Source organism: Python bivittatus, unplaced genomic scaffold (genome assembly GCF_059951505.1).
Source record: "Python bivittatus isolate LINGU-HERP-01145 unplaced genomic scaffold, Pbiv_v1 ctg000310_np1212, whole genome shotgun sequence".
NCBI classification, from domain to species: Eukaryota; Metazoa; Chordata; class Lepidosauria; order Squamata; family Pythonidae; genus Python; species Python bivittatus.
In genome coordinates this window covers 3,983,079-3,991,608 of record NW_028277054.1, presented here as the reverse complement: position 1 = coordinate 3,991,608, position 8,530 = coordinate 3,983,079, and the positions used below count along the sequence as shown (strand labels likewise).

Sequence of the window (8,530 nt, the reverse complement as noted above, 5' to 3'; positions counted from 1 at the left end):
AATTTATAGTTGCACAATACCTAACTCTCTAGCAGTCGCTGAACTACAAATCCCAGTAGCCTCAGCCAACCAGCCAGTCATGAGGAATGTTGGGAGATATGAGGAACATTGAGAGGGTCACATACAGACTATGTCCACACATCAAGCTTAACCAGATCAGATACAAATCTAGGACCAGTATTTGTATCACTTGGTCAAGAACTGTTAATTTTAACCTTGGTTATCTTTTGTGTGTGTGTGGCTTGACTTGTGACTCTTTTGTTAGAATTCAGTGTATCGTGCAATCCCCCTGATGGGTTAATGCATCAAGCATTTATGAAAGTTAAGTAACTCAGCTGTTGTGTTCTATGGAAGTCAGCATGTTCTGAGTTTAGAAAGCATTAGACGTTAGAATTTGGGAACGGCATCTCTCAGATTCCATTTCTACATTTGGGTATCTAAGCCAGTTCAGCAAGGAAGTTCTATGGCAGGAATTTCCCCCATTGTAAAGAGATGTTGCTTTTCCTGAGATACCAAAGATGGCAGAAGGTAGATAGTTCATTTCTGGCTGCCGTTTCTGATTCTTGATTGACTCTCTTTCAGGTAAACAGAACAGACTGTACCCAGATATTCAGCTTTCAAGAACAAAAATGGATCCCTTTTGGTCTGTACAAGAACCAACTCACAACTCATGACATTCCCCCCCCACACACACACACAAATGAACAATCAATTCTCACAGCCATCCTGATCCCACTAGGGTCCGAAAAAAGCCACCAACGCTATGCACTGATGAAATTAAACCATTGCAGTGTCTACTCCTGGCATCATTCATTTTTTGCCAGCCAGTTTGAGGACCCAGCTTTCAAAATGCCTCTGAGTCTTCCAGTCCCTGCAGGACTGAAACACAGGAAATTCACACTGGAAATGGGTTTTTTTATACATTTGGAAACATCTAGTCCTTTCTAGGCTTAACCTGGATCTTTGTCCCAAAATGGATGGCACGGTGCAATTATGTTATGCCCAATAGCATTGTTTTTGAGCTGTACTAAGAGTAAATGAAGTCATTTTGATGGATGGGGACAATCCTATGATCCCAGAACAGCATTGGCTCATAAAGTGCCAAACCTGGAAAGGGGAGAACCAGTGTTGGATCCATTCCACAGCTGTCCACTTTGGCTTGTGAAGCTGGGTTCCCTCATATGAGAAGCATTGCTATTATAAATTTATTCAAGTGGCATACCAGGGAGCAACTGAGAAGATCCTAAGAACTGTTATGATCGTCAGATCTTTAAGCTTTCTGCTATGCTCTCCTTTGCACTGAACATTTAAGACCAGCTCCAAGTAACTTTTTAGCCCAAGGGGGGAAGGGGGGAGGAGAGAGGTCTTTTAGAAGGAACAGTATTGAAATTATTCTTCCTGCTTCTGCTCTGTTTAGCACAGAGTTTAGAAATGTTGGAATGCTTGATAGCTGGAGTGCTCCATAATTGAAGTGCACTCTGTTCAAAATCAGGTTGCAACATCCTTGCTAATTTATAAGGCACATGAACTAAACTGTCCTGAATCAAGAGTTCCAAAAGAAAAAGGGAGAGAGATTGTCCTTTGCTGTCTTCTGCACAGGGTAACTTTTCTTGACTGTTATCCTCTGAGCCTTCCATGCTACAATGATGGCAAACAGGTCCAATAGGATCTGTTCATCTATATGTGCAAAATCAGATCACTGTGTCTCAGGATGCGGAAAAGGGCAACCCATTGATTTTTTTCCCCATTTGGTAAGTGGATTCCCAAGAATCCTTGGAGAAATTAAACAAAATTTCTCTATTTCATACTCAATATATCCTATGACCTTCAAGAATGCAACAACTGATGTAAACCAATAGTTAGGCATATTAGAGTGGGCATGATATGACTTGAGGAAGTAGAAAACATTTGGGAGTAAATGAAGTGAACTGGAATAATAATAATAATAATAATAATAATAATAATAATAATAATAATAATAATAATAATATCATCATCTCACATTTGCCTTATATGGATAGGCTTTATAGAAAATCAAAAATCCAGTTATTGACATACTGTAAAAATGTTTAGTGTAGATATAGCAGTGGAATTTGACCTACATAGCAATAAATTGGAGTAAAATCGCAAACAGTAATGGAATTGAAAGGCCGAATGGCCAAACCATCAGGAGCCATCAGGATGATGCCTAGAAGTATCTGGGCATTTTACAGTTGGATAACATCAGGCATGAACAAGTTAAAAATGTGATTTGTAAAGAACACATCCAAAGAGTGAGAAAATTGTTAAAGACAAAATTGAATGGTGGAAACACCATCAAAGCCACCAATACCTGGGCCATACCTGTTATACGACACATTGCTGGAATTATTAACTGGACACAAGCTGAACTGGACCGTTTGGACTGAGAAACAAGAAAACTCATGACTCTTCACTATGCATTACATCCCCATAGTGATATTGATAGATTATACCTGCCCCGCAAAAACGGAGGTTGAAGTTGACTTCAAGTCCAACAAACTGTTGAAGAAGAAAAGCATGCGTTGGCTGATTATGTAAAAGACAGTTAAGAACAAGCACTGAAGCAAGCTAAAAATTGCAACTTACTCAACGTGCAGGAAACAAAACATGAATATTGAAATAATGTAATAAAGACACAAATGCTGGCAAGGAAAAGGATTCCATAGTCTATTTCTACAAAAGACTGAGGGGAAAATTGATAAAGATAAAACCTGACAATGGCTTACAATTGGAACATTAAAAAAAGAAATGGAAGGTTTGATTTTGGCTGCTCAAGAGCAAGCTATTTGGACTAATGCAATCAAGGCTAGAATTGAAAAATCATCAAATGTTTCAAAGTTGAGACTGTGCAAAGAAACAGAAGAAACAGTAGATAATATACTCAGCTCTTGCAAGAAGATTGCACAAACTGATTATAAACAATGACCGTTTAACACAGTTGCCGCAATGGAACATCTATAAAAATTATCATTTGCCAGCAATGAAAAATTGGTGGGAACATATAGTTGAAAAAGTAGTTGAAAATGAGCAGGTTAAAATATTGTGGGATTTCTGACAACAAACTGATAAAGTTTTGGCACATAACACCCCAGATTTAACTGTGTTTGAAAAGAAGAAAGTGTGGATAATCGAGGTGGCAATACCAGGGGATAGTAGAATAGAAGACAAGAATTGGAGACAATCACAAAGTATCAAGATCTGAAAATTGAACATGAAAGATTACGGCATAAACCGGCAGTGGTGGTCCCACTGGTTATCAGCACACTGAGTGCCGTGCCAAAAAGCCTTGGATAGCACTTAGAAAATCTGCATATTGACAAATTTTCCATCTGTCAATTACAAAAGGTCACACTGCTTGGATCCATGCATATACTACACCGATACATTACGACGTCCTGGATTCTTGGGAAGAAGTCGATGCGAATGAAGACCAACACCAGCTAAAGAACTGGCAGCTGTGATTTCACGTTGTTGTGTATAATAATAACAATAATCCAAAATGCTCTTGAAATCAAGCACTGGTTGGTTGTCCCAATGTGTTTTTACTGATCAGCAAGAACGTTTGAAGGTTAAAAGTTCATTCTTGGGTGGAGAGAAGCCTGTTTCTTATAGCTTTACACGTCAAAAAGACATATTACAATTTTTTACTTAGCTGGACATGAAATCTGAACACATCTGGAAGGCCAGACTCCCGCAGCAACCTCCTTTCACACACACACACGTACATTCTTGGGCAGAAATATTATTGTATGGCACCTTTTATTTCCCAAGTCTCAATAAAGCCAAATAAAAAGACTTGAGACGAGGCTTCTTTAAGATAACAGATGTATTTTGATCAAGACACAGCTGGGTGACCCCAATCAACACATTCAGAAGAGATGTTGATGAAATCACACCTCACAAAACTAACATCAAAGGCTTTATAGACATTTAAATCTGTAATCAGATAGTACATCCCCTCACACCCATACAAGGGATTTTTGGGACGGTCTGAGCAAGTGAAAGGTGGTTCTTAGGAAGGTAAACTTAAATGTAACTTTTTCTTCTGGTTACCAAGAGAATGGCATACAAGATTTTTCTTATCTCTCTCTAGAATGCAGGGCCCCACAACTGTTGCAAAAGCTTGGTAAAACAAACAACTTGTACTCGGCTAATTGCTTATTCGAAGACAATCGGGCATTCAGCAAAGAGATAAGGGGGGGGAAGAAGAAACCAGTGCTCTTTACAAAGCAAAAGCAAGTTAACCCTTTAGAAATAAAATAGAGTGCACTGTTACAGGTATGGTTAAACATTATGTGAAGCATATATATACTGTATATATATAAAATATAAAATTGTGTATATATAGAATATAAAATTGTGTATCAAAATAATGCCCTTCATTATTTTTTATAAGGTTTCCTTGGATGAACCCAAATGACCCTTCCCACCATGATCCTCAGCTCAGCTTTTGCTTTATGACCTCTTTCTGTGACCTGTGAGTTCACAATGGCTATGGGAGTGGACCTGGCAGTGAAGCGTCCCACTCCTAGGGGGAGGAAAGCCTGGGGTGGGGGCCAAGAATATGGGAGGAACACAGACATCAAGGTGGGCACCAAGACAGTCTTTCAGGAGGTCCAAGGCCCAACCATCTCCAAGGATGGCAGGAATATCATATGCCTACTGCCCAGCGCTGAGGACCCCCTCTATGTATCAAAATTATTGGCTTATGCTGCTTCTAGCAAGTAAGAAACTAGGAACTGGGGGTGGGAGCGAGATTCCCAGAGAGTAATGTTGTGATGGAAGAAGATCCAGGGGAACAGACTGAATACTGTAGTTCAGTGTTTCTCAACCTTGGCTGCTTGAAGATGTGTAGACTTCAACCCCCAGAATTCCCCATGGCTGGCTGGGGAATTCTGGGAGTTGAAGTCCACACATCTTCAAGCAGCCAAGGTTGAGAAACACTGCTGTAGCTGAAACTCCTGTGCGCTGCTGCAATGAAGCTACAGTTGTCTTTCTGAAATGGTGTGGTAATATGATACAGTCATGTCTTCTTTTTTTTAAATTGTGATTGGTATACTATAACATTTCCCTTCCTCTCTAAAGCTGAGTGTGGCTACCCCTTTGCTGATTCTTGATTGTGACCCTACAAAGCTGCCCGTCTCCATCCGCTGCTCTCCTGGGGTTGGCATCTTCTCAAAGTGGCCCTGTTTCTTTTTTTCTTCCACCCTTCCCACCCAGACCACGTCTTAAAACCTCCTGGCTTCCTGTTGGCTGAAGCAGCTATCAATGTTTCCATCGAGGTGAAGGTGGATCCCTGGGAACCCGACATTGGCTGGGACGTCGCATTAATTCCAGGAGGAATGAAGGAAAACATTGAGGCCTGCCACTGGTACCGCGGGGAGAAAGATAACTTTTTTGAGATCTTAGCCTATCAAATAAAGAATAAGTCTGTGACATATGGCATTGCTTCCCGCCACCGGGAGAGTATAAGATCAGATTGTTCCCTCTATATCACAAATCTTTTAGTCACAGACTCTGATTTCTACGCTATCTATAAGAGAGGCGGTAACCGATCTGAAGTGGGGATGACAACTTTAGTAGTCAGAGGTAATGGATACTCCGCTTTGGGTCACTTGTCATAATTAAATGTAAATATAAGTGAAATGCAGTTAATGCAATTAATATCTCTCCATGTATTTATTAAAATAAATAATCCTCCAGGTATTTATTAAAATGAATAATTAATGTATTTATTGAAATAAATAATCCTCCAGGTATTTATTGAAATAAATAATCCTCCAGGTATTTATTAAAATAAATAATTAATGTATTTATTTCAATAAATAATCCTCCAGGTATTTATTAAAATAAATAATCCCCCATGTATTTATTAAAATAAATAATTAATATATTTATTAAAACAAATAATCTTCCAGGTATTTATTGAAATAAATAATCCAGATATTTATTGAAATAAATAATCCCCCAGGTATTTATTAAAATTTCCCCTTCTCTTATATTTAAAGTGACCTTTAATATAAAAAAAAAATCAAGATGGTGAGTAAAATTATGCAGTCAAAGCCTTGCCCTTTTAAAAAAATGTATGTTGGGCCTGCCACGCATGCAAAACAAAAGGGTCTGGGTTTTGCATGGTCACCACTGACATCCTGACTGTGTTGAACCCCCACCCCCCGGATGCTCCTGATTCAGCAGCAATGTCATTTTCAGAACTGGGGTTGATACAGGGACCTTGTATGCTACCCAGCAACCTTGTGTTGGGGCAGGTTACTAGTATCATAAAATAAATAAAATATAAACAAAGGAAATCACGAAAGAAAATGTATGTGGAAGCATGGGGAGTCACATATCCAAGGCGCCAGGGGGCCTAGATGGGGCACCACAGGTCCAAAATGATCTGATGGCTGTATGAGCTAATCCAGGACGAAGCATGATAGCTCCATGTCTGTGATGGAATGGTTTGGAATGGTTTGATGAAGGCCGCGCTCGGGGAGATAAGCATTTCCTTAGCCCCCAGCAGGAGCGTGGGAAGGTGAAGAGGATGAGACTGGTACCACCCTAAGGAATTCACAGTGTTTTGGCTGGCTGGCTTGGGAAGTGTAGATTCAGTCTGGAGAGATTCTGTCTGAGAGGCTGAAGCTAATAAACACAACAGAACTGTATCTGGACTGTCTCGTGGAGTTCTTTGGGCTGAACCTGACAATGTAGAAGTTCTGCATGACTTTTCTCTCTCTTGCCAGACAAAAGATTCCACGTCGGGCGAACCGAATTATCTCCTATGGCCATTTTAGGGATCATAGTGTCCAGCGGCACTGGGTTTGCATTCATGGTCATGCTGGTACTCTACCGTACCGTGGGCCGTGTTAGAAGGTAACACTCGATTCCTCTTTTTCCTTACGTCTCTTTTAGAAAGAAGACTAAATGTCACTTCTCGTAAACTTTTTTTTTTTTAAAGAAAAGTGCAACCTCTAAGCCACTGACTGAAAAAGGTGGGGAGTTTGTGTGATTCCATGTCTGAATTTTGAATATTTGAACTTGCTAAAAAAGAGGACGATATAGAAACAAGGAAGAGCGTTTCCCAGTGTTGTTCTGTACATAGTGAGCTACACAACTCTTCTTTAGTTAGTTGTCAGGAATTGGGATTGCACCGAGCATGGAAGGGGGGGCAAAAAGAATTATATTAACAAATTGGAAATGTGATATGATTCCAGATGTCAAGGAATGATTGTCGGAAATGGGTGATCTATCTGTTTCGGCAATGGCAATATGTTCTATCAACCAAAGGATGCAGCGATATGTGTTATTATGGCAGAGATTCTGTGATATCTTACCATAATACTTTGCATTGTTCATATTATAGTAGTGAATTCATTGGTAAACCAGGGACTATGGATAAATATAAAATATAAGATTTTTTTCCCCTTTTCCTCCTTAGTTTGTATATTTAGTTTTTTAAGTTTCTTTTTGTTTAGGATTAAAGATGGCTTTGTTACCCCCAAAATTAAAATAAATAAATAACCCCTCTTCTTTAGTTAGTTATGCTCCCTTCTCTCCTGAAACCAAGACATTTTTTAATTTTAATTTTAATTTATTTTATTATTAAATTTATATGCTGCCCATCTCCCCCAGAATGCCTTCTTTCTCTTAAACATGTCCTAGAGTGGAAGATGTCCAGGTTGAACCAGGGTTGCAAAATAAAAACATGCTACAATTATTCAGATGTTAATGTAAGGCAGACTGTCCTTAGGGCTTCTCCTAACCTTACCAGATGAAATGTAGACCCATACAGCAGAGGTCAAGGGAGCCAGCTGGACCTGGTTTCCACCAGCCCAGCCACCTTCCCACAGGCCACCTAGCTGGGGTGAGGACACCGAAAACCAGCTTCAGGTCAAGATGAGGTGCAGGCCAGCTTCCTGCCAGTGTCAGAGGGCAACAACGGTCCAACAATGGCAGAATCCCACACATTTTTATGTGCTGAAAAAAACTGCTGGGACAGAGTTTTAAGTACACAAAAAAAAGTAGGACAGGGAAGCCATAGACACATATTAATCGTAGAGGCACAAAACAAGTTTTTCATTCTGTGTGTGTGTGTGTGTGTGTTTTCTCCTGTTCTAAGGCCTAGAAATGCTACAGAGCTGGGAACTGAGCAGCTTCCTCAAGCCAAGTAAGTACCAGGCCTGAAATATGGTGCATAAGTGTCCCAAGATTCCGTTTTTCTTGGGTGGGAATCCATGTGGTCCAGTGACTCTGGATGGAGACAGAGGAATGAGTCTTCAAAGGGGTCTGTGAGCAGGCAAGTCTGATTTTTCAAATGAAAGGAGAGAGAGGCATGGCTCTTTACCTGCGACAAACACAATAACCCTATACATGAATGGCAAAACTAGGAGTGAAAATAATTCATCTAAATTGGTTGTTTGGTCATGGGCCATAAAGTGCTTCAACTTCACTGAAAGTGGGGCTATAAAGATGTGGGAGGTGGGAATATGCAAAGGGGGGATGCTTGAGATTC

At 40.0% G+C, this 8,530-nt stretch overlaps 1 pseudogene; it reads left to right on the top strand.

Annotated features, from left to right (window-relative positions):
- Positions 1 to 2,769: 2,769 nt before the first annotated feature.
- On the top strand, positions 2,770 to 3,465 carry LOC148216104 (uncharacterized; annotated as a pseudogene).
- Positions 3,466 to 8,530: the final 5,065 nt, after the last annotated feature.